Source organism: Hemicordylus capensis, chromosome 2 (genome assembly GCF_027244095.1).
Source record: "Hemicordylus capensis ecotype Gifberg chromosome 2, rHemCap1.1.pri, whole genome shotgun sequence".
Classification (NCBI taxonomy): Eukaryota; Metazoa; Chordata; class Lepidosauria; order Squamata; family Cordylidae; genus Hemicordylus; species Hemicordylus capensis.
Window position 1 is genome coordinate 114,120,755 of NC_069658.1, and position 27,437 is coordinate 114,148,191.

Consider the following 27,437-nt stretch of genomic DNA (forward strand, 5'->3'; position numbering starts at 1 on the left):
GTGCAGTGAAAGGAATGCCTTTTCCATACCAGTCCATGCACTAGTGGAAGATGTTGGCAAGCAGCACAATGTGTTGTTCAGGTTGTGCAAATTTCTAGCATCTGAAAGAAGAGGCTACAAAGCAGTTGAAAAGCATCGCAGAATACCACAGCTTTGTACAACTTCTCAAACTTGCACATCATTGGAACTATAATTTTATGTTTTCTTGAATGCTTTTAAGAATGCCTAATAATCTTAACTTTGGATCTGTGTTTAAACCGAGTAATCCTTTTGCTATTTTCTTATACCGCTTTCCAATATTTTTGAACAACTGGATATGCCCACCTTATATGTATGAAATCAGCTTCTTCAGAGCTGCACTTTCAACCTTGTTACTTTCTTGGAAAATTTTACCTAACCATTAAGAGGTCAAATACCAACAATATGTAATTTTATTTTAAAAAATACATCAAGTTTTTGCAAAAGGCTCTAGCTGCTTCTCCTTCAAATATTTCCCATTTTTTCTATGAGATTTCAAATTGTAACATTTCGGCTTAAAATAATCACCTTTAGGTCACTCATTATTTACCAGTAGCTGATAGGTTTTAGTATGTAAGCCCTTAAAATTGCAAAGTTTACTAAATATGAGATTTTGATACTTACTTGCTCAAATTTTGAATATTGAGGCCTAAATAAAGACCTTGTTAAACTTTAACATGTATGTAATTATTAAGTGTCAAATACTGGAACCAATTTAAATGATTATTATTCATTTTGTATGTTATTTCTAGAACATCTGTGCACTGAGCTTGCTTAATAATATCCCCAAATCTAGACATACCAAGCATACAGCTGGTAGAAGTTTTACCTTCAGTGCAAAAATCTCTTTTATAAATAAAAGAAGCTAATGGATATATTTCTGTGAACCTAGCACAATTTTATTCTTATCCTAACCATACACTGTGTCTATTGCTTTAAAAAAAAAGCCATATATCATGATCCTAGCCAATACAAAGAGACCTATAAGACCATTTCACATATTTAAAGAAAATCTACAGCTATTTTGCTTAGTGTATGTCTCGTGACTTGATAATAATTAAATAGTAAGGGCACATGATACTGCTTTTGCTTATTGTTCTTTGTAATATTGTTAACAATACTCTGGCCTTCCCTTTATTCCAAATACAGGAAGAAAGGAAAGATTGTGCCCTCGAGTGAGTGTCGACTCCTGGCACCCACAGAACCCTGTGGTTTTCTTTGGTGGGATATAGGAGTGGTTTACCATTGCCTTTTCCCATGCAGTATGAGATGATGCCTTTCAGCACCTTCTATATCACTGCTGCCCAATATAGGAGAATTTCCCATATTCTGGGAAACACACCAGTGGGGATTTAAACCAACAGCCTCCTGCTCTCTAGGCATGTTGCTTCCCTGCTGCACCATTAGGTGGCATTCCAGATATAACTCATTATTAATTGTTTCCATTCTGACAACTATTTGCTTAGTAACATAACTGGTATATTTTCTGCCTCAAATAAAAATATTGCATGACTGACATTTTGATCTCTTCTACTGAACCAAGGTAAATTCAGACTTGACCATCTCTTCAAATCTCTTCTCATTTCTTTCCATAGTTTCTTATTAGCTATTCTGAAACAATTCTCCATGATCAGTTGCAATATATATGCTTACCTATTGCATGAGTTTCATTTCAAATTATGTTTTTTTCTTATTTCTCCTTTGCATTTTTTGGTAACATTGGCCAACATCCAGTCTAATGCAGCATTCCTGCTGCTAATTCTGTGCCAGTCCTGGGCAGGGTGAAAGAGGAGGGAATATTTGTCAATCTCCCTTTACCCCTAGAGCCCACTCTTACTCCCAGAAATATGACCCTGAGGGCTGGGCAACCTTCAGGGACATATTTTGGGGAGTCATATTTGGCTTCAGAGAGAAGGAGAGATCAACAACAATTGCCATTCCTCTATAGCATGTGGCCAGCACTTCATTAGTTTGAATAAAGGTTAAAAAGAAAAGTGTGCTGTTGAGTTGATTTCAACTCCTGGCACCCACAGAACCCTGTGGTTTTCTTTGGTAGAATACAGGAGGGGTTTACCATTGCCTCCTCCCATGCAGTATGAGATGATGCCTTTCAGCATCTTCCTATATTGCTGCTGCCCAATATAGTAACAGCAGGGATTCAAACTGGCAACCTTCTACTTGTTAGTCAAGCATTTCCCCGCTGCGCTACTTAAGTTTGAACACTGGCCATGAATTCCGGGCAGTACAAATTTTGCTCTGTACTGATATTATACCTGTACTATATCTATATTCTATAAAAAGTTTTCCATGTCTCTTTAAAAAAAAAAAAGCTGAAGAGGATGGTAGTGATCTCAATCAGGAATGTGACAAAGGGTTAAGGCTGTTTAATATTTTCTTCTTCTCCACTTGATGAAAATCAATCCTATAAAGCTGCTACTTCTCCCAGTAAGAAAAACATATGTAATCATATCTAGATTGGCCTGACATAAACTAGATGACCTTCATCAGAAGTCTTATTGAGACCACCAAAACATTTTCACTAACATTTCCCACAAATCAGAGAAAAAAGCTTTCCAATATACTAAGTACAAAGGTGGCTCTTTACAATCTATATAACTCTGGGAAAAATAGTAAACTTCACAGTTGAAACTGATTTCTTGCTGTGCATGTGATTGAATGTAAGATTTATATGAAATATTGAATATGAAATGTTATTTCAAAATTCTTCTAATAGCCACAATCCCTGAAATCATTTTAACTGAATTTGACAGCTTTAACAGACTTCTAAGTAGAACTGAAGTATACTGGGATCCAGATTCTACCGCTTCTATTTGTAAGATGATTTAATTTTAGACTTTCATCTCTTTAAAAAGAAATGAAAAATACTTAATTTAAAAGTTGATTGTCTTCTCACATCCCCTATGAAATGAAAGAGTCCCTGTGAGGCAGAGGATATCTTGGAGCCAACAGGATGTGAGGGAATACTGAAAGAGGGATACGTCAGGCAGAAGTTAGCATAGTTTCCAGGCAAATCCCAGTTTGCTAAGAGCCCTCTCAGGTGGAATAGAGGCCATCAGAATAATTGGTGGAGCTAGTTGCAGTTCATGGACTGTCATTTGGCCATCACTGGTCTAAATCACTGGCGTAGCAAGCAGCCCCGATGCACGGCCCCACTGGTGATATGTGCTGTGCGTGTGCCCCTCCAGTGGTGGGGGCCCACAAGTGGTGCGCGCTTTGCATATGCCACCCCACTCACCCGCAGCTGCTCTTGCACACCCCCTGCTTGCCAGGTTCCTCCCAGGCCAATGGGAAGCAAGAAATCACTGAGTGGGCCCTTCCTGCTCCCTACTAGTCTGGAGCTGGCTGGGGATGCTAGACATGCATGCAACCTGATGCAGACACAGGGCACATGTGCGTATTGTATTCCCAGCTCCCTCTGGGCCAGTGGGAAGCAGGAAGGGCCCGTTCCGGGTTTTCCTGCTTCCCACCAGCCTGGGAGGAATGGAGAGGGGGTGGCATGGTGAGCAAGGGAGTGGCATGGTGAGCGGCAGCAGGAGTGGCTGGCCAATGGGGGAGGGTGGCCCCAGAGGCAGGATGGCATGTGTTCTTCAAATGCATCTGCCCAGTTCCAGGTACAAAGAGTAACTAATGCTTTTTAAGTAAAATTGTGGTTTTTAAACTGCTTTAATGTTTTGATTCTGTTTTAATTTGTTTTATGTTTGTTGCAAACCGTCCAGAGGTGTGAGTTTGGGGTGGTGCACAAATATATTGAATATATAAAATGGATATTGACAATGCTCCAGCCAAAGTTAAGCATGCCTCATATTAATTTAAATGGAGGACTTAAGCATGTGATTATGCTCTGACTGAGAACAATAGGACATTTAGACATACTTAACTGTGATTAGATTGGGCGCTTTTTTTTGTTATACAGCCTCTAAAAAATCCTCCAAAAGCTCTGTTTCCTAAGAATTTTATTTACAGTCCTATTCCTGGACTGAACATTATGTTCAGTGCAAGTATAATATATGAATTGTGTGTGCAGATAAGGTCTGAATGCACATAGTTCACACATTATGTTGCATACATTTATAGCACTAGACCTCCTAACTGTACCTGTAACAGTATTCAAGAGGGTTTGTACCAAGGTTCATTTCTTAAAGAACACATGTACACAAAAACATTCACACAAAAACATGTATATGTGTTCACACACCTTAACGCATGTACAACAATGGCTGTATAGGGCTTATAACATGACTAAGTGTAGTTCAAACAACATGACTAATAAATTTGCTTTAACTATAAGTGAATTCAAATTGCTGGCAAGTTTTCCAGAAATCCCAAGCTGCACATAATCTTTTTAAAAAAACTGAAACAAGGACAATTTCCTTGGACTTCTATATCAACCTTTTTAAAAAGGTGTTTTCAATGATTACAGAAGAGTGTATCCTTTCTATCAATAAAAGTGTATTTCTAAGTGTATTTCTTTCAAATAAATTAATTCAATATTAGAGCGGATAAAGCAAAAAGGTTAATGTGGGCAGAAATAAATAGTATTAATTAAGGAACTAAGATAGATGACATTCTGAATCCAGAAGAGTAGTACATTAAATGTTTTCTATGGCCTGGTTCAGACATAATGCTAAGCAGTGGTTTAGTTCTATGTGAAGGAGCCTAACAGTGCTATAGCCTCCCCACTATCACCTTTCCCTCTCAAATGTGAGAAGAAGAGAGCACAAGCATTCAATTTCATTTTAACAACATACTACAGTTTTCTGTTACATAAGGGTTTGGGGAACTCTGAGATTCTAATGATGTGAGGTGAGGAAATGTCAAGAACCCACCCCCCTCCCCAAATCTGGGAATTTAGCTTCTCTCTGTGCCCAAGGAAACTGCTTTGTGAACCAGAGCTTGTGCTTTGAGGGTCAGCTGGTCTTGAGGTAGCAAGCATAACTTGTCCCCAAGCAGGGTCCATCCTGGCTGCATATAAATGAGAGACCAGAAGTGTGAGCACTGTACAATATTCCCCTCAGGGGATGGGCCGCTCTGAGAAGAGCAGAAGGTTTCAAGTTCCCTCCCTGGCACCTCCAAGGTAGGGCTGAGAGAAGTTCCTGTCTGCAACCTTGGAGAAGCCACTGCCAGTCTTTGTAGACAATACTGAGCTAGATGGACCTATGGTCTGACTCAGTATATGGCAGCTTTCTATGTTCCTATGAGCATTGCTTTGACTGATGAAGTGCCATTTGTATACCTGTGACTGCTCCTATTGAATTGACAGAGAACACTGTTGCTATGGATCAGCTACATAGGATTTTGCAGCCAGTACTGGAGTATATCTTCCAGCTTTGAGTGTATTTTGCTTATAGAATGTTATCTTTCTTTCTTTAGAATAGAATTTCTATTTTTAGACTTGGCTGGTAGATATTGATTTCTGAATGTATACGGCAGTTTTCCATGTTCCTAAAGACACAGATTTGATGCTTTGAGCATGGGAAGGAGGCCACTGCACTCAGGGCTCCTGCACTTATAGTTCGAACTAGCTACTATGGCCCCCTGCCCTCATCCCAGTATAATATCACTATATACATTTTCCATCTTGGGAACCTCAAGTCCCTCTTGGAATTCAGGAGACTGCTTTTCTTTTGTTACCTGCTTTCCAACCTATATCTAGTCACTACACCCAGTGTGTGATTACAGACACGGGACTACCAGTACCTCACTACTGCCCTGAAAGTCCTACCAACCAAATACCTGCTCCAGCACTCAACCCCTTCCCCTCTTCAGAACCTGAGATGGAGACATATGTTGGCATGTTCCAGGTGTGAACCTGTATCACTTAGACTGAATCACGCAACAAGGGATCTTCTGTAGGTATGTTTCCAAATATATTTTTCAAGACCACCTTGGGACCCCTGGAAGAGAGTTAGTCCAGTGCTTCCTCCACTGCATTTGGAATGAGTGGTTGCACATCCTATGCACCAGCATTGCTTGAAACTTGGTGCCCATGAGGAATTCACATGCCTTTGAACTGCTGGTTTGAGCTGCTTGCCAAGCAGTCTCTCCTTCACAGAGTGAGGTCTTATTGGAGCACAGAACCCCAGATCAACGCAGCTGAGATCTATTCCCTTCTTCTTTCTCTAGTAAGCAGCCTAAGAAATTATGCAAGACTACTTCTTCCAGTCTCCTCTTTGCTAATTTCTCACATTGTCTGCCCACCAGCAGCCTGACTCTCTATGAGCCTTCAATCCCATTCATGCAACCAATACTAAATGCCTGGTTATTGTGTTGAACTCATAAAATAAACATTTTGTTTTGTTTTGGAAAAGTCCTTGTCTGTTGACTGCATTTGCCCCTCTTGGATACTCTTAAAATAATCCTGATACCAACTCCTGTTTAAGTAAAGGGATGGAAAACTTCAGCACTGACTTAAAGCATTCTGAAGTTTACAGGAGCTGAAATACTCAGGAAATGTGCTTTATACCCTTACCTCTAGTTTCAGCTCAGCACTATTTTAAATCCTTTTCAAATAATCTTCAAATTGGCTGGGAAAGGGCCTGATTTGATGCTTCCTAAAATGGTTACAAGAAGCACCTCTGTTTTGGTTGAGCCTGAGGGCAAGCTTCTTTTTGAGTCCCGTATGCCTTTGTGTCTATGTGTTTGAGGCAGAGGTTTCTATGTTTATATTCAGTGTTTCTTATTTAACTACAATGGTTGTGCTTCTAAGAAATTCCAAAGCAATCAGGCAATATGTCACATCATGCAGAGTTAAGGAGAAAACCTAGAGGATAAAATTACTGCACTCATCTGCCATACATCTGGACATGCATATTCATATTTGTGCAAGACTTTAGGCTACTATACCTGAAAAATGAAAAAGAAGAAAGAGAGTTCTTGGAAGAAGATGAAGGTTTTTTTCCTTTTAAAAACCGCTTTAAATTTCAGTGGTCGTAAGTTGCTCTTCCATTCTTTCAGGCCCTGGATCCTGCTTTTTTTGGTCAACAATTAATAATAGTATCTATAATATCAATATCAGAAAATTCATAGATTGTATAGGGACAACCCTATCATTACAGCAATACAACATAATCAGTCAATATGGTCTGATGTGACATATTGACTGATAGCATTGGAACATTCTAGAAGCTCAACAGTAAATGGGAGTCTACAAATCTAGATATCTCATTTGTTTGTGTAGCTATTATTGCCTGAATGTCCACAGTATTAAATGAAAAGCCGATTTTGTTCTGCTGGTACTTCTCCATATCCTTTTTTTCTTGCCTTATTGCAGCATTAAATATGAACATGTAGAACAGAATATTACTTTGAATAACACAGATGATGACAAACATCATTCCTGAATACCGAATACGTAATTCTGCCTAGATTGCTGCCTGAAGTACAAACCTTTGGGAGAAGGAAGTTCAGATTAAAGTTGGATCACTATCTGTGTGTTTTGGGGGTGAGGGAGTAAGATTAAATGGCACAGTTGCATATTCTTTATATGTATAGTGGATTTCCAAAATAAAGCCACTGAGCTCCTTTAAAACATAAATTTCAAATGGGAATTTTTAATCCATGGCCCAGTCTAGCAAAAGTTAATCCCAACTAAATTTCTTTGAAATTAATGACCCTTTAATTGTGACTTTCAATGATTTCCCTTTTTTCTGGTCTATAAGACCATTTCCCTTACGCACTTCCCTATGAAACTTCCCTATATAGCCGCCCAGAGACATAAGTTTGGGTGGGGTATAAATAAATAAATAAATAAATAAATAAATAAAAACATTTTACTTGCAACAAAATAATGCATTGGTGTGAAAATGTTTATCATATAATGAAAAATGGATACATTACTTTAGTAATGACAGATGACATAAATGGGATCCATATTCAGACATATTTGCACTCTGGTATATTATTCAAGGAATATTATGTCTTCTCAGTTCCAAGTCTTCTCAGTTCACAGTGGATAATAAAATGTGATTTAAACCAGCTTCAATTAAAATAGCCAATAGAGTCACGTTCTAAAACGTTAGATGTACCAGGTTAGTCATACCTGGTCAAACACATACATTGCTCTTAATTCTGAAAGGTCTGTCTAATGGAAATGATTTTTACAGCATTCTAAAAGATTGCAGTGACAACTTCAGAGCTGTGGCACTATGTAACTCAGTGACAGGGCCACTACAAAATAGACCCTGCACTATCGCCTAATTTCTTCAACACACCATATGGGCTATAAGTTGGGAACAGTGTTGTTTTATTAATGACCATTGATATATAGGATGATGAACCTCTAAGGCAACTAAGGTTAACATGGGAACATAGGAAGCTGCCATATACTGAGTCAGACCATTGGTCTATCTAGCTCAGTATTGTCTTCACAGACTGGCAGCAGCTTCTCCAAGGTTGCAGGCAGGAATCTCTCTCAGCCCTATCCTGGAGAAGACAGGGAGGGAGGTTCATTCTTTATATTTCTATCAAAGTTAATTAGGGTATAAATCATGGCCCACATAATAGGGAAGGCACCACCAGCATGAAATGCTACTGTGACAGTGCTGCTGTGCATGTGGAAGCCAACCCTGGCAGACTTACATGTGCAAAAAGTACAGTTGTGCAACTACTTTAAACAATGAGCCTGCACTTGCATGGCAGAACTCACATTGGAAACGATGTAGATTCTATTGTGCAAGCATGGGCACTCTGTTTTAAGTAATTGCACAAGTGTGCTCTTGTGCAACACCATTAGGACTTGCTTCCACATGTTCAGGAGCACAGCCAATCAGGAATGACAGCATTGCCTTGCATATCCTGTGGGTCATTATATGTAAAGAGTTAATTCATATATATTCATTTAGTGAGTCTACGCCCTTCGTGTCATAAAAATGTATGTGATTTCACTGAATATCCTTCACCGCGAATTTTCTCTTAAAAGTTCCAAATATAAGAAGGAAGATTATTAGTTCCCTCATAATTAAGCAGGGAAGCTGGCTGAATAACATGCTGAACCAACCACATGCTATTTCCTGTGAAGCTGGAGTCAAGTAAATATTTGGGTGAGTTCATCGCTCATTTTTACTTATTTTTAAGGATGTACAACTTCTGTTATTATCCATCATTCAATTTTTCTTCATTTTTGTCGCCAGATAAACCCTAGTGCTTTCTTTGCATCCAAAGGTTTACTCAGCTAAGCAAGAAAGAAAGCCATAGGTTTGTTTTCAGCAAGTGGTTTTCAAGGTGTCAAGTAAAAGCTTTCTAGCAAATCTAACACCTCTAGTTTGTCAAAGAGAGAAACAAGATAACTGTAAAAAATAAACAAACGGTGACACTCTTGTCTGAGATGTTTCACAAATGTAATATCAGAGTGCAGTGTCAGAAGGATAGCAGGGAGGGAACATAAAAATGTGAACGGAGAATTTTTATGATGAAATACACTGTGTTCATCCAAATACTGAACTCTTAATTGTAGAGGCAGTGAAGAATAGAATCTATCATTTTCAGCAGCAAAATAATTAGCCTATCCAAAGAACTTAAAACTAGTTGTGTGTGCCTGGGACAACTCTTGAAATAGCAGCACTGTCCCCCATACCCCTTGGGGACATTCAGAAACAGATTGTGATATGACATAGCCGTCTCAACAAATAAAACAAGTTATAAGCAAAATAAATGGAATCTACTTTCCTCTTCTTTCAACATCCAAGCCAAACTAATTGTTTAGAATGAACTCTATAATGAAATTTATAATATTTTATTACTGCTCTTGGAAATTGGACTTTTGTGTCCAATATAATCACTTTTTTGTATTTATAAAATATATGTAAATTGTTTTAAATACAATTTACATGCAATTTTAAACAGGAAGGACTTGTAATGTACGCAACTGCCATCTGTTTTCAAGATGGCATACTGTAATGAAAAGAGCCCCTTCAGACCTACCAGTTGTTTGCTTGAAGTAGCTGGAACAAACCTCTGCCATTATGGTGTTACGAGTCATCTTAAGAAGCAGAACCTCACTTTCTATCTCAAAGTGCTGGGAGGAGCTGTGCCAGCTGTCTGGCACTGGTAAGATAACGGACAATATTTCAGTGATATCAGAAAATGGCATGGCTCCAAAACCAGATAGGAATCTAAGCTATAAAAGTTGTAACAAGAGGCATATGATATTTTATTTGGTTTGTATAGGACTGTAAACAAATGAGTTCTAAAGGGCTGGTGCTTATAACCTGAATGGCTACCATCTTATTTCATGATGGTGGATGGGGGAAATAGCTCCATTAAGATATCCTAGGCCCCCTTCCCATGTGCTATGGATATGGTTTGTACTGAAATGTAAACAAGTCAGTCCTAAAGGGATGATGCTTTTATTTTGAGAAACTACCATCTTGAAATATGATGGTGATGGGAAAAACTACTCCTGTCTCTTTATCCCAGGATCCCCTCCCATGTGCTCAGTACAGATTTGTACACAGGTACAGTCATTCACATATTATGCTGAAAGCAGGCACAGAAGTACACTTCCTATCTCTACTATGCATTTGAGGCGCCTATATCCAGGTTCATTTTTAAAATAAACACAGGTACAGTCATTCATACAAATATGTGTATGAGTGGACAGACATCTATATACTCATACAGCATAATGACGGAAATCAGTCTAAGGAGGGCTCTGGGGGAAAAAGGGCGGAGAAATATTAGTAACTGGTCCATTTTCTTCCCCTGGTAATTTGGTGAGAAATAGAAAGAGTCTTTTGGATCAGCTATAATGTCAACAGTGCTCCAGTGGTCAGCATTTTAGTGCCTTATTGTGTTGGCTCACATTGATAACTCTTACTAGGAAAGTACACTTTTAAAAACTTCTCTCTCGTGTCTGGTGAATGTTTTTATACTGTCATTTCATAGGAGTATGCTGTGATGTGTTTTTACTTTGGTTTTATGTTATGTTGCAAACCACTTTGGAACTTTCCAAGTGAAAAGTTGGGGGTGGTGGTGGATTAGAACACACAAACAAACAAATGGAGTCATCTTTTCATCAACTGCTTCTTCTTCCAACAAATGGCAAGCTGTACATAAGTTTACTGGCTTCCCTAACTTCCAGAGTCTTTCAGATCTCCCTGTGAGGGTATGACTTCATTGCCATGGCTATTTTCCCTATAAATCTCTTCAGAATAATGCTACTTTCTGGCATAAAATAATTCCCAGAGCATTCTGGTAAAAATAGTGGCCAGATAGAGTTGGTTGTGGGTAATAACTATAGCGCCTCCAATTTATCAGAGTCTTCTGTTCATTATCTCAGGCCCTGGCATTGATTGAGATTCAGTTGGCAGCAAACAGAGACTGGAGGGCCCTCTCAGAAAAGCTTCAGCATGCTCACCATGCTTCACTATGCTGCCTTTAAATCATTTTAAAATATGATTTAAATGTCCATCTGTTTTGATAGGCTCTTTAATGTCTTTTACTGTAACGTATCTTATGGGTATTTATTTATTTTAAAATCTAGTTTTAATCCGTTCTGTTTTAGTTGAACTATTAATTTAATACTGTTTAATGTTTAATGTTTTGTTTTTAATTTTACTAGCCGACCCCGCACAGAGCATCTGTGCACTCTTTGGGGCCGGCGGTTATCTCTCCCCCCACAACTTCTGCCCCAGTCTACACTTCCAGGCCCAGCTGCCTCTCCTCCCCACCGCCACTTCTGCCCCCCCTTCTCCCTCCCCGCTGGGTCTTGCCTCCGCAGCTGGGCTGGGCCCGCCGCTGCCTCTGGCCTCTGTGGCCAGGCCTGCCGCTGTCACGGCGACCAATCCTTACGGGTGCGCCTCATCCAATCAGGCCCGTCTGCCACCCAGCCAATCAGCTGGGCTCTGGGACGCACATTCCATGGCACACCTAGGAGAATTAATATAATAGATATTGCTTTTATTGTTTTCTTTATTTTATTGTTTTACTATTATTGTAAGCTTACCATAATGTTGTGAGTACTTACAACAATAAGTACTTCCTGAGCAGTACTGCACTAGAAGGGCAGGGTATAAATATTTTAAATAAAGAACAAAAACTTAAATAGCAAAATTATAGTGATGGGTTGAGAATATTTACCCCCAGGTACACCAGCCACCAAATGGTGCAGTGGGGGAATGACTTGACTAGGAAGCCAGAGATGGCTGGTTCAAATCCCCGCTGTTATGTCTCCCAGACTATGGGAAATACCTATATCGGGCAGCAGACATATAGGAAGATGCTGAAAGGTATCATCTCATAATGTGTGGGAGATGGCAATGCTAAACTTCTACTGTATTCTACCTAAGACAACCACAGGGCTCTGTGGTTGCCAGGAGTTGACATCGACTTGACGGCACATTTACCTTTACTTTACAGCTTCATAAAAATAATGGGCTAACATGATGCTACACTTTTACTTATATTGTAATATGATGGAAGAATCATTGTTTTAACTTTAAACGTGATGCATTAAATATTCCATCTGCTATAGGCAACATGAGGAACATTCTTTCTGGAGCTACTTTGTTTCATTTGAATCTGATGCTAAAAATATTATCCTTTGTCTTTTGGAAATTAATTGTGTATTGAGGGGTATGCTAAAGACAACACTGCTTTAAGACAGGGTGTCAGGATCATGGGCAACATAGTTCTGGGAGCACCAGAAGCAGGGTGTTGGAGACGTCAGTGAACTGAGGCTGCAAGGCAAGACAGTAATCCAGAGTAGGCATGTACAAAAAGGTCAAGCCAGGGAGTCCATCAGAAGGCAGAACCAGGAGCAAAGCAGGAAACAAGTTCCAGGAGCAAGGAGAGGGTCAAGCCAGAATGACATTCCAATCAGAGTGTTGAGACAGGCACCAAAGTCAGGAGTCACTCCAAAGGTCAGTGCTGGATCTGGTGTCAGACAAAAGGAAAGACTTGTGGCAGACCAAGGGTCACACTGAGTAGCCAGGACAAGTAAGGAGGAGATGCACATCCGACCAGGTGACCCTTGATACCAAGGCAAGACTACCTCAGTCCGGAGGTCCCTTTATACATCCTGCTCCAGTGAGTAGGAGGCTGGGCTGGAGCCAGCTGAGAGCTACAAAGCCCAAGGCCTGTGTGCAATAAGGATAGTTACTAGAAGGGACAGCAGTGTAGAAAGCTATGGAGCAGGCGAGGCATAACATAGGGCCTGAGCTTGCTAAGTAGTTGTTATAGGCTGTGAGGGATTAAGGGTTGTTGCTAGACAGGAAATTATTCTGCTGCTAGATTTAAACTGATGGTTTCTTTAAGGGTCTGCCTCACATAAGTTCAGTTATCCTACATAATATTTTAAGGAATGTTATTAATAAATGTTTGTTCATTAACCCTGCAGTACCCTGCTATCTTGTGTGCTGACAACACTATAGACATCACAGAAATAATGGAAATTCAATTTCAGAAATCTTTTATGGAAAAGAAAGTAAACAAGTTCTTTGGTGAGTGCACATTTTAGCTCTATTCCAACATTATACCAAAAGCTTAAGTCTATCTTTGTCTCCACTGACTTCATTCCAAGTTCTAAAGTATATTTATTTCTGCATATTTGTTCACTGTTTCTCAAAATCTAGTTGTTGCTAGAGACGAGGAAGCTCTTACAACAGCAGGGAATTTGTTCCAGAGCCTTGGGGCAGCTATAGAAAAAGCCCACCCTTCGGCAATTTCTAATGTAAAACAATGTTTGTCTAAACCACTCAAATGCTTTAGGCTAGAGCAGGATATAAATCAAATAATGTCAGCAGTACAAAATTGCTAGTCCACATTTTGGCTTACGGATTGAGGCACAAGTATTTAAAATGTAAAAAATGGGTAAATGCACAAAGATTTACCCTCTTTTAAACTGCATTAATGGTTTAAGTAAAGATTATAGATAAAAGCTTGCATGCCTCAGGTGATCTGCTATAGGATTTCCACCCAGCCCCACCAGAACATTTCACAAATGTTGCCTACAAAATCTATTACATTTTTTAGGAGAACTATGACAAAAAGTCTATAAGCATAGTTTCAGTAATTAACCCCTCTGATGAATACTTTAAAAATGCACTTTATAGCAAAAATAGTGAATTATTTTATTGATAAGCAGCAACTATGTATTTGAATGTATTTGCATCTTATATTCAATTATATACCATCTAGCAAATTAGAAGCTGATTGTTGCTTAATGTTAAATTGAACTGTTTGCAGAATATTTGTATAGAAATTAACATCAAAACATCTTCTTATCCAAAGCTTAAGTTAAGTGCTAGGAAAAATGCAGGCTAGCTAACTGATTCTGGCTGTGAAATTAATACAGTAAATATTGCCGCCAAGCACACCTACCAAAGACAATGGCTGACACCCTGGCTGAATGTACTCAGATAAATCCCATTGAAACTGGGCAATGGGCATGCCTAAGTTCTCCTTTTAATTTCAGTGAGACTTCCTCAAGTAACTTTAGTCAGGCTGTCAGCCAGTATTGCTGTGGAATAGGGATGTGCAGAATGTTTTGCTGGCAAAATGTTTTGACTTGAAACTGGCCATTTCGAGTGTTTTGAGCTCAAAAGTGAACACCCTTTAAATAAAGGACCTGTTTCAAGTTCTGAGCAGAACTCTGCTTCTATCAGAACATTTTCATACTCTGAGAGCTATTTTAGATGCCTGTTTTCCCCTTGCTGATTGGTTCTCTGGCACTGGTTTCCAAATGGTTTGCGATCTCCTTGATTCTTTGTTGGATTGTTATCATACAAATCCAGTGTTGTCATGAGCAACTGTGCCCCCATTGGCTGGGAAGAGAGAGGGGGAAACCCAAAAGGAGGGAGTTTCAAAATGTATTTAAGGGGACTGGAAGGCAGAGAGAGTCCTTTAGTGTGCCTCTCTTGAAGAGGATACATCAGAGAAAGGATCAGCAGAGAAGAGTCTGAAGCAGAGAAGACTAGTGTGGTGGCCCTGCTTGGCTTAGAGGACAGCCAGAGAGTGCCTGCTGGCTTATCTGTTAGGGGTGTGCAGAACCGGTTCTATTTGAACCTGGTTCGAATAGAACCGGCCCAGTTCAACCGGTTTGGACTCAAACGGAACCAGACCTCAAAAAAGGGGTGCTCGTGTGAGTTCAAGCCAAACCATCCCCAGTTCTTATGAACCGGTTTGTCAGTTCAAGGGGGCATGCTTGTAAAGTGGGAAAAACCCTGCCTACTTTTTAAAAAAAAAAACCCTAATGGGGTGGCGAGAGGGAACCTGTACTTGGAGCTGGTGCAGTGGCCAAGGCGGTGTGGCTCTTCCAAATTCTCCAGATCAGGCCTGGCACACCAGTGTGGCCTGGCTCTGGCTTCCGCGCATGCACAGAGGCTGGAACCAGGCCACGCTGGCGCTCTGGGCCCGGTCTGGAGAATTTGGAGGAGCCACGCCACTGCGCCAGCTCAGAGTACAGGTGCCCTCTCGCTGCCCTATTAGGACTTTTTAAAAAGATAGGCAGCCTCCCCTCCCCTTGATTGACCAGAACCGGCTCATAGTCTGGTGGTCCAGTTTGAGTTGAAACTAAACCACCAGAATCTGTTCTGTGCATACCCCTATTCTCTCTCTCTTTTTCCTTTTTGCAGTGCCAACCATTGCAAAAAGCAAAAAGCTTTTTTCCTTTTAAAAAAAAAATTGTACCAGCAGCCCCAGTGGCTTTAACGGAGGGCTGCTGTGGATCCCCCCCAACTCCCAATTTCTCTTCTTCTTCTTCTTCTTCTTCTTCCTCTTCTTCTTCTTCTTCTTCTTCTTCTTCTTCTTCTTCTTCTTCTTCTTCTTCTTCTTCTTCTTCTTCCCAGCCCTCAGTGGCTTTAGTATCTGGAGTCTGTGTTGACTGTTTGGGTTTTTTCCTCTTTTGCAGACCTAAGCTGCACCTTTGCTTCTGCTGTGTGCCTGGATTGGATTTCTTTCTTTCTTTCTTTCTTTCTTTCTTTCTTTCTTTCTTTCTTTCTTTCTTTCTTTCTTTCTTTCTTTCTTTCTTTGGTAGGCTGGTGCATTCTGTGACTTATCTCTCTGTTTCCCTGGTGTTTTCTGGTCCCCACTCCCTGCTTTTCCTTTTTTGATTTTTTTGGGTGGGTGTATGCCTGCCTGACAGTAGCGCCAGCCTGCCCTACTCCCAGCTGTTGAGTCCCAATGTCTGCTCAGCCTGAGTGCCTCCAAGAGCACCACCTGGCCAGAAGACACTGGAAGGTAAGCCCCTAACTTTGGTCAGGTTAGAGTTATTTAAATAGAATCTAGTTTGGGGAAAAGATTAAGTACTAGGCACTAGGAATGTAGGACAGGAGGGGTGGGTTTAAAGAAAGGTCATAGTAACCCCCTCTCCCTTTCCCATTATTTTTAACTTAACCCATTATTTTTCACTCTCCTCCAAACCTACCCCCGTCAGTAAATCCTGCTTCCTTCTTTGGGGTGGGGTGTTTAATTTTTCTAGCTTCTGTATGTGCATTACAGTGCTATAGATAGCACCATGTGTTAGCATAAATAGACCACCCTGACCCTATGCCCCTTTTTAAAATACCGGTCTTAAAAGCACTTCTTCTCCCACATTAGAGTAAGGGCTTGAATTTTTAAAAACTCAAGACATTCAGGAGGGTGCAAGACAGAGGCAGGAGCAGAGTGGCTGTCAGAGGAAGGGGCGATGCTGGTTGTAGTAGGCAACGGTCTAATGGCAGCATGGTGTGGGACCACTTTGAACTCTGGCCTGGTGACCCATCCCATGCTCTCTGCACCCACAGGTCTGCAGAGGGAAGGACCCTAAGTGTCCTGGGACACTGAGGATGATGAAGCCCCTGCAGTATCATCACCCGGGGCCTCTGCTCCTGCTAGCAGCAGTAGGCCTGGTTTACCCTTGGTTAGCAGCAAAGCACCTGCTTGCCCATTTATTTTATGTCTTAGGTGGTATGTAGCACCCATCATGCCCTACCTCCCAACACACTTTGGTGTCCCTGGGAGCTACCCATGGGGAACAATGGGATGTTTCAACTTCCCAATTGTTCCCTATGCCTGAAACACTCTAAACGTTTTGCATTTGTTCCGTCGAAACAGCCAGCTCGGCCGCTGTTTCGACGGACCATTTCGGCCAGTTTGCGTTTCGTTCAGAACTTGAAATGAAACACAAAATCATTTTCATGCACATCCCTACTTTGGAGTGAAGTGGAGGAGAAAATAATGCTTAAATTATCTTTTAAAAATGTTAATATTCCCACTAATTCAGTTTTACATTTGTCATTCAACAATTGTTTTTCTAGACCAGATCTTTTGAATTTTACCAGTGAAGTGGCAAGGTCTTCTAAATCTGATTCTTAGGAAACCATAGGTTTCACTTTACTTGCTTGCTTTTAGGTTACTACTACATGATCCTTTCCCTCCTCCACATATTCAGAGCCTTCCACAAAGAGCACAAGTTTCTGTGTACCCAGGACATGGAGTGGACTGGATTACTGGATCACTGTATTTGAAGCCTAGAAACACCTCTCATGAGTAAGAAATGTCAGGACATGTTGCATTACATATGTTGCATTACAACCTTACAGTGGCTGAAAAGGAAGGGCAGAAGGCTTTTAAACAACATCTACACTGATGCCCTCTACATCTGCAAAGTCATGTGGCTAGTAAATATATGGAACAGTTTATCATATAGTAAGCATTGATTCCACCAGAGAGTAAGTACAAGAAAAAGCATGGATAGGGCAAGTTACAAGAATAATTTGTGTCTCAAGTGTTAATTGTAGTGTTTGGGTCTCAAGTGCTTGTGTCTGAGTTCTCGAGTTCATGTCTCAATTTATGTTTCAAGTGTTAATTGAAAATCTCCTTTCAAAAATCAGCTATAAAGACACATCCTATAAATTACCTCTGGAATTATGTTTATATGATTTTTTGGCTAATACTGTCTGATGCAAAACATATTGAAATACTGTTTCTTAAATTCCAGTGGCTTACACTGCCAGGGCTGAAGAGAAGAAGCATTATTTTTAAAAATCTCATCACCTAGTCTCTTTCTCACCTTTTGATTGTGACTGAGTAAACTTTAGTCATGTTGGCACTTAACATTGCTTTGCATAAACATTGGAGAGATAATCTAAGCCCCTTTCTACAGCTGAATAGTTTTGATGACTGCATAAGTCTGAGTTATTTGGAAGCCCCATAACTTTTAAGAAAGGTGATTTTGTTAGGCCTTCAACCCCAGGAATTCCCTTAAAAGTCTGTGGTTTGTGCCCTGAAAATTCTGTGGTTTGAAGAAATGAGGTCGACAAGAGACAGAAACCCGATCACTTTCGTAGAGGTAACCACATAAGTTTTTGATAGTTTATGCAGGCCTAATTCTAGATTGCTACAGTCCTTCTCTCTACCTTTTTATTGCATAAATTAAAACACAGAAAGAGGGAATTGCAACAAAGAACAGACGTTTCGACGTATATACGTCAGCTTCAATGTTCTATATCTCACTGTTTAAAATCCACACTTATATTCAAGACTTCCCCCCCCCCCCAATCTAATTAAACACCTGGGTAATACAAAACAAGTGGGGGAAGAGAGAGGAGAAGAAGGTTGATGACTCAGAGCTATACCTGGTTATTGCTGACACTGAGAGGGAAAAACCTGGAAGAGGGATGCCATTAACCTCTGGCCATAGTTTATCCAAATATAAAGCTTCCCTTATCTTCATTTTAAGTGTACATATTCTAAAATGCTTTCTTTGAGAGGCATTGTTATTCCATTATGTTTATTTTTCATATGTATCGACCATGGCTTTTCCCTGTTTATGTATTTAGAATCTGCTAGGTGTTCTTTGAATCTGGTGACCAGATGTCAGCATCTTTGTTGTGACCAGAGGTTCATATTAATAATGGCTTCCCTTTAATTAATAACATTTATATTGTCCATGTTTTGTGTATAGTATTCAGTGCACCAGTCAATTTTTGAAACAATAGGACACAACAAGATTGTGTGCTGTGAAGAGCAGGGACAATTTTAGAATTTGCTAGGAGGTCGTGCGTCCCCTCCGCGCTGCCGCCACCTCTGCCCCCCCCAGCCCTGCTGCCGCCCCTGCTGCCCCCACCCCTGTTGCTCTGCGGGCCAGTCTCCCTGCTGCCTGCCTCCAGGGCGAGCCGAGCCAGGGAGATGCCGGCCTTGCTGGAGTGCCCGAAGCTGAGCTCGGCCATGGCCCGCATGAGAGGAAGCGGCAGGAGGAGGAGGAAGTGGACAAGATGATGGAACAGAAGATGAGGGAGGAGCAGGAACGGTGGCAGAAGAAGGAGATGGAGGAGCGCATGTCCCTGGAGGAGACCCGGGAGCAGATCCTGAAGCTGCAAGAAAAGCTTTCAGCCCTGCAGGAAGAGAAGCACCAGCTTTTCCTACAACTGAAAAAGGTGCTTCACGAGGAAGAGAAACACCGTCGCAAAGAGCAAAGCGACATGACAACTCTGACAGCAGCCGCCTACCAGCAGGGCATGGCCCTCCATGCAGGCACTCCCATCCTCAACGTGCAAGGGAGCCCCAGGTGACATAACCGGGCTGGGACCCTGATTTCTGCAGACCGAGCCAAGCAGATGTTTGGGCCCACAGTAATCACAACCCGACACTTTGCCGCCCAGCCAGCCTTTCCCGCCAGCTCCCCTGAGCATGGGCAGTACCAAGGCAGCCAGTCTGGGCATGGCCCCTACGCTGTCAGCCAGAGCCAACACACGGTGCCGGTCAGCTACAGCAGCAGCCAGTCGATCAGAGGGCCTTCTGCATTCCCAACCATGCAGTACCTGTCTCAGCAACAGCCTGGCTACACGATCCATAGTCACTTCCCTGCCACCCAGCCAGGTTTTATCCCTCCAAGCACCACGATCCCTCTACAGAAGCAGCTGGAGCATGCTAATCAGCAGTCAGGATTTACCGATTCACCCACCCTCCGCCCGATGCACCCCCAGGCCCTGCACCCCAACCAGGGACTCCTGCCAGCTCCCCAGATCCCTGTCCAGATGCAGACAGCTGCCAAGCCCAGTTTGGCCTACACCCATCCAGCACGCCCAGCTTCCCCCGGCAACTTCTCCCATGGAACTGCCCCCCAACAGCCCCACATGTCCAGCTTCCAGGCCTCTCCCCAGCCGGCACCGCGGCACCCCTTCATCCAACATCCTCAGGGGCAGCACTTCTACCATAAGTGAGCAGCAGCAGCATCCTGGCCCAGCTGCTTCTGGTGCGTCCTCCTTCCCCGTCGGCAGCACGAACCGAACTCTTGCTGGCCCACACGTGTGTCGCTTTACTCCTTCCCCCTGCCTTGCTGACATATTATGAATTTTGTGAGATTAATCTGAATAAACTTTGCATAATTAAAGAATTTGCTAGGTGTTCTTTGGATCTGGTGACCAGATGTCACCATCTTTGCTGTGGCCAGGAGTTAAGGGCAAAGAAGAATGAGGGAGATCTTGAAGTATATAGGCTATTAAAGGGTGCAAATAACATTTTCGTGTCATTTTCGTTAATGGCATCTCTCTTCCAGGTTTTTCCCTCTCAGTGTCAGCAATAACCAGGTATAGCTCTGAGTCATCAACCTTCTCCTCCTCTCTCTTCCCCCACTTGTTGTGTATTACCCAGGTGTTTAATTAGATTGGGGGAAAGTCTTGGATATAAGTGTGGATTTTATACAGTGGGATATAGAACACTGGAGCTGATGTATATACATCAAAACGTCTGTCCTTTGTTGCAATTCCCTCTTTCTGTGTTTTAATTTATGCAATAAAAAGAGTCTGGAGAGAAGTATTGTAGCAGATCCATCATGTGTATTGCATCGCCATTATATCAACTGATTCTCGGTTGTACATATTTACTTACTTGCTTGCCATAAGAACATAAATGTTCATATTAATAATGGCTTCCTTTTAATTAATAACATATATATTGTCTATGTTTTGTGTATAGTACTCACTGCACCAGTCAATTTTTTGAAACAATTGGACACAAGAAGATTGTGTGTTGTGTAGGACAGGGACAATTTTTGGCAATCCACTCTTCCTTCTGCAAATATGTCCCTGAAGGTCAACTTGAAGGGACATATTTTTGGAAGACATGCAGCTGCAGTAGTGTGGTGTGGTGATTACAGTATTGAACTAGAACTTAGGAAGACCCAAGATCATATCTTTGCACAGTAATGAAATTCATTGGGTGATTCTGGGCCAGTCACATATCTCCCAATCTAACATACTTCATGGGGTTGTTGCGAGGATAAATATAATCATGTACACCACTCTGGGATCCTTGGAGAAAGAGCAGTATATAATAGTAGTGAATAAATAATGAATTGCCAAAAATTGTGCCCACCACTTGCATGACATAAAACTCTGATGCACCCACAAGGTCTTCGTCTGGAAGTTGTCCAGTAATTTAATCTTTTAAAAACAGCTTGGTAGGAGAAAGTTAAATCTCCACCAGCAATGTGGCCCTGATCAGGATCCCCTCCTTGACTGTTTCTTTGATATTTATTTATATTTTTAAAAGGTCCTAACTATGGATCATTCATGTCATGGCCAATAAACTATGGCATAGTTTAACTTCTTGTTTTTGTTCCTCAAAACCAAAATGGGTGGCTGGGGGGAAGCTTGTATTAACTGCAATAATTTTAAATGTTTCAGTATTGCACCAGACATACACTTGTAAAGCAAATGTATGCTGGTAGAAGAAAATGAAGGAATCTAAGTTAAATAATATATTTTACTACTCTTTAGTTCCTCTACCATTCATATACAAGTGAGAAATTCAGACCCTGTAACATTTCCCTGTAGCACTATTTGATATTTATATAAGGAGATACAAAGGTTAACGAGAAATCTTAAAGGGCATTATAATGAAGGGATTTAGTGAACCCAAGAAAGGATGGGGCTATAAGTATAGCAATATTCTTTACTCATATTGCACCTTTCCAAAGGCACTCCTCAAACACTAATAATAATCTGAAAGAATCCTCTATGACCATTATTGTAATGTAAGAAAAATCTGAGAGAGGGTCAGTGATCAAACTGGAGAAACCCTGCAAAATTGCACTGTCAGACAAGCTTGTAACATAACCTGTACAAAAACCAAGCATGTAAGTGAATAGACTTCACTTTACTTCAGAGGTCTGTGGCTCCAATGATTAAACAATAAGGCTGTTCACATGAGCAGCCCTACCCAGGCTTGCACAGCTGCTTGTGTGAAGCACAGGGATTGAGGGTGATCCCCTCATGGGTAGCCCAGGGCATTTCCCTGGTCTATTGCCCAGGTAGAAGGATGCGAATGTACCCTTCTACCAGATATCCTGGTTGTGTGCCTGCTTGGGCTGCCTGAAGCCCGGCCAGACACATAGACGGGCACCTAGAGCATCTGGATTGCGGGGGAATCCCCCAATGCACTGTGCTGCTTGCACTGGCTTAAGGGGGAATCCCCCAATGCACCATGCTCCTTGCACCACGCTCCTTGCATTGTGGGATCTCTGGAGGCTGGGCAGTGTTTCCTCAGCCTCCGGAATGCACCGCTTGCTGCAGTGGTGATGGTCTGTGCGGCAACATGGTGGCATGGCAGTGTGGCACAGCACAAGGCTCAGGAAGATCATGTGAGGGAAGGCAGGTGTACTCCTGCCTCCCCACCTCCACCCCCCAGTCACCAGGGATTTCAGTCGAATGAACAACCTTACTATCTAATCTATGGCATCAGCATTCCCAATTTAGAGAGTAAATTAGTTGTGCTTAAATGTTAGTTATACCTAACCTGATCAATTGATTTCAAAGGAACTTAAACATTAGTTTAAGTTGTGCCTGAATCACGGTTTTAGCACTGTTTGGGAGCAGGGGCTTTAAGAAAGAGGAGAGAAGGTGCTCTTCGCCACCCCATGCAGCTTCCTGGTGGCGTGGCACTCATCCAAGTACCCCCTCATGATGCCAGCACACACATGGCATCTGTGCATGTCCGGGCACCATTTGCTGACCATGCAAATGGCACCTGCACATGTGTGGATGCCATGTGTGTGCTGGCACCACGTGGGGGAACTTGGGCCGAGTGTTACCCCAGCAGGAACCTGCATGGGGTGGCAGAAAGCAGGTAATGACCTACTCTCCTCTTTCTTAAAGGTCCCACTCCCAAATGGTGCTCAAACCATGGTCCAGGCACACCCCTATTAAACATGAACACATTCTCTATATCTGGGTTTCTCTAGGCTTCAGACTCAGCAGCTGAAAAGTGCACCACTTTCCTGTTTACTGTTCCAGGCAGAGGGAAGATATCTGCTTATTCTTGGGACACTTTGCAACTTCAGACTCACTGTTTGGGGAAAATAGCCATGTCAAAGGGGCAATTTTAAGTGGGGGAATGGTGAAAATAGAAAACGTTAACCTTCCCTTTACCACACAGCTGTTCTGTGCAACACTGGAGGCATTTGTGGCCCTTTTAAATTAAATAAGAAGCACTTTTGGTTTCTAGCCCTATTCACACATTATGTTCAAAACATGTTCAATCTGTACATGGATTGAATGTACAAACCTGTACATGAATTGTACACCAGTACAATTAATGTAGGTTGTACATCTACATTTTTATGAAAATGGGCACTTTAATCCACATATGTGAAAATATCCTTAGATAACTTCTTAGTGCAAGTTTATTCAAATGGAATATCCCCTGTATTCAATAGCGGTTACTCTGCAGTCCTAAGTGTGTTTAGGACTGCAGCGTTTATGGGGTTTTAAAAAGTTAAATATTACATCTATCAACAAGCATAGAAAACGTTTGTTGCCGCTAGGACATATTCCACCTTCATATGTTACAGCAGTTATGCTTTAAGTATCCAGTATTTACACTGTGGTTTCCTTAAAGGCTATTTTGGATTAGTGTGCAAACTGAGTACAAATAATTATGTAAGAAAGCCATGAAAATACTGATCCCTTTGCTTGATTCCTACTTTTGTAAAATTGATACAAGTGTGAATTTCACACAAGTAGGAATCAAGCAAAGGGATCAGTATTTTCACCAGTTGCTGCTATAACAAGCAAATACCTATTGAAAATCACTTGGAGCCCAAAATTAGATTGGCAGTCTCAAACACAAAGGCCAGGTTTGAAGAACTAAGTAGGAGAGAGCAAGCTCATCCTCATTTAAATGTAAATTTATTTTATTTATCTCTACCTAAGCAAATCAATGGCTGACATCCTAACAAAGTGTGTGTGCTCTAACACCAATGAAGCACCAACTCTGCCTCCAAAGGTAGGCACTCTTCCACTCTTGTGCAAGAGCACACATACTTTTTGGAGCTTGCCTACACTCTGAGCACATTCTGGGAGCACTCTACTAGACTGCAAACACATTGCTGGAATGGACTGGGAACACTGCCAAGAGATGTAAGTTTTGAGCGGTATAAAAATATGTAACATAAATAAATAAATAAATAAATAAATGCCTGATGTTGCTCAGCAGCATGTTTCTGGTCCACACTGTTAGAAGTTAAGGACTCTGCGCTGCCTCATGCCTCAGTGACAGAGGGGGACAGACTAGTAAGTCAGAGGGCTAGAGGGGTCAAGACATTGGTCATCCCTTCTCTACTGCTCTGACACTATCCCTTTGATATGTAGATTGCTACTCTCAGGGTCTTCCTCTCTCCCTTCCTCTCTTCCTTATTCTGCTCCCTAACACACACACTCACCTCTCTCTCTGCACCATGTGTGCAGAGATGCAGACAGCATCTCTCTGCAGCCAGCTAGCTAGCTAGATTAGAGACTTTATTTCTCCACTTTCCTATCTAGAACGGAGTTCTCCAATAAAGACTCCTTATATTGATTTGAGACTATGAACTGGCTACAAGTTTCTTTTGCTCTCAGCATACACGCATGCCTAGGCAGACTCTGCTGTGTTTTGCCTCTGTGCACTCTGCTGTAATAGAAGGGTGTCTCTTACCAGAGAGAACTCTCAACACAGCACATCATTAGTCAGGATGACAGTAGCTTTAAACTTGGGATGTGTCTATGTCAAGTAGCTTTATATATTATTTTAGACGGTCCCAGTATCAAAAAGTTACCCCTGCCCTAAGACAGAGAGCCAGGATCTGACAAATGATGACTAACATCCTTTCATGATTCACAAGAAGACCAGTTCACATTCCTTAACATGAGCAAATCATTGGGAAGTGGGCTTTGGAATACTCTGAAAGGTGGGGGATGTGGTCAGTGTAAAGAAACTATAGACAGGTAACTGCTGGGCAAAAAAGACAGAGAGTGGGAAGAAGAGTGGGAGGGGGAGGGGGAGGGAGGGGGAGAGAGAGGGGGAGAGGAGGGAGAGGGGAAGAGAACTAAGATGAAAGAAGATGGAAGGCCCTGGAGGGTGCAGGGCTGGGGAACTGATGTAAGTTGTTGCTGATTTATAGGTCTGTCCGTGTTGCTTGCTTCAACATAATGACTAGCTTGTATATTTGTAACTAAACCCAATACTACACTGTCACTCTAGAACTCCAGTAATCTTTCCTTCCAAGTATTCCAAAATCGATCTGGGTCGGTCTGCCCTTTCTCCCTGCTCAGGGAAGCATGCCGCTACACTGACAAGCAGCAGCTCTCCAGGTTTTTGAGCAAGGGCGTTTCCCAGATCAACATGGATATTGCAGGTATTGAACCAAAGTGGGTGTTCCACCACTAAGCTACAGTCCTTGTCCCCAAAGATATGCTCAAGTCTACATGCTTATACAATTAATATACAAACTCATATGCATGCTGAAATCAGTGCTCTGGAAGTTTTCAGACAGAGACTGGATCTATCAGAGATGCTAAAGCAGTTTCCTACACTGAACAGACAGTTGGAGCAAAAGACTTCCAAGGTCCCTTCCAACACTGTGATCCTAAATAAGGGCTTTAATCTACTGTTTTTAAGCTGATATCCATACAATGTCCAGGAATGTCGAAAAGATGCCCATTTTTCTATTTAGCTTTCCTTTTGCTATTTTTGCTCTAACAGCTGAAATAATTTTATATGTGAAATTTTAATCAGGTTATACAGTTCAACAAAAGGCAAAATGCGGGGACATACTGTCATTTCTTAATGGTTAAAGAGTATACATCCTCCTGTCACACCTGCAAAACTAAGGAGCACTTTGGCATTCATGCAACAAATTGGATAGTGTTAACAACTGCATATATACAGGGATAAGGGACGAGGGCAAGCATTCTTGAAGCATGATTAAGCTGCATAAATGCTTCATTACCACAGAAGTTGTGAACACTACATGACAGCACGGGATGCCAGTTGAGACAGCCCATTTTAATTTTTATTGATAATATGATCACAGGTGTGCTTTTTAATCATCTCACCACATTATGTCCTCCTCATCAACTGTCACTTACAATTTGGTGTGACAAGCATGCTGTCCTTGCAGCATAATAAACTGAAATCTGTTTGAGGTTCTTGTTCACTTACAAGTGGCCTCAGCAATTGTGCAAGCACAACTGTAGCAGGACATTGGGGTCACACTAAATTATATGTGATGTGCCTCAGTGAAGCAAAAGGCTATTTTTATGCAGAAAAGTTGACAGAGATTCTTCAGCTAACTCACACTTCCGATGCATTTCCCATGAGTTTCCCTTTGAGGTTGCCAAGAAACAATACTAGGTGGCTAACGGCATGTGGAGAATCACCGGTCCATTGAATAGTTAGCAGATTCAAAAACCTCAGTTTATAATTATAGGTGAATGTTTGGCTTGATGCATAACTCTGGTATATTATTCACCACTTTGCTTCCACCCCACCTGCTTGTCTACAGATTAGCTCTCAAAACACAGGGGAAATGTGAAGCTCCTGTTGAAGAATGGGTCGCAGTTCCTTGGTGTGACCTTGGAGACAAGAAGTGTTGGCTTCAATGATCTAAACTGTGCTTAACACAGTGGGGCATACAATTTCTAATTTTTCATCACGTTAGAGGGTCCGCAAAATCTGTAACAGAGGCCTTTATTGGCATCTTTCTGACTGCTCTCGTAGGTAAAGCGTGTTGTTGAGTCTATGTCGACTCCTGGTGACTACAGAGCCCTGTGGAATCTTTGGTAGAATACAGGAGATGTTACCTTTCAGCATCTTCCTATATTGCTGCTGCCTGATATAGGTGTTTCCCATAGTCTGGGAAACATACCAGTGGGGATTCAAACCGGCAGCCTTTGGCTTATCTAGTCATTTTCCTGCTGTGCCATTAGGTGCAATTGCAGAAAATCAGCAGATAAAGTAATGTTTTCATATTTGTCTCATTTAGCAAAAGGTGCTTCTCTGAAAGGCTTAATTCCCTCATGATTTTTAAAGGTCAGCAATTTTCTAATAAGCCTGTGTGCCACCTACACAAGAAATTCAGGCTACATAGTCAACTTAGTAGAATACACAGTGGTGCTCATAGGGCCTTTTGCAGTTGCAGTGCTCCACAGAGTTGTGCTTCTGCT

The 27,437-nt window shown here is 41.6% G+C and overlaps 1 protein-coding gene, 1 long non-coding RNA gene and 1 pseudogene across 35 annotated transcripts in view; 2 read left to right on the top strand and 1 right to left on the bottom strand.

Annotated features, from left to right (window-relative positions):
- PTPRD (protein tyrosine phosphatase receptor type D) overlaps positions 1 to 27,437 on the bottom strand; it is a 1,992,390-nt gene that overhangs the window by 1,070,672 nt on the left and 894,281 nt on the right. The gene's annotated exons all lie outside the window — the stretch shown is intronic.
- LOC128345663 (uncharacterized) lies at positions 11,039 to 17,858 on the top strand. Its single transcript, XR_008316571.1, has 4 exons — positions 11,039 to 11,140; positions 13,373 to 13,475; positions 16,118 to 16,212; positions 17,365 to 17,858. It is a non-coding gene; the product is annotated as an uncharacterized LOC128345663 (long non-coding RNA).
- On the top strand, positions 19,144 to 20,228 carry LOC128345661 (G protein pathway suppressor 2-like; annotated as a pseudogene).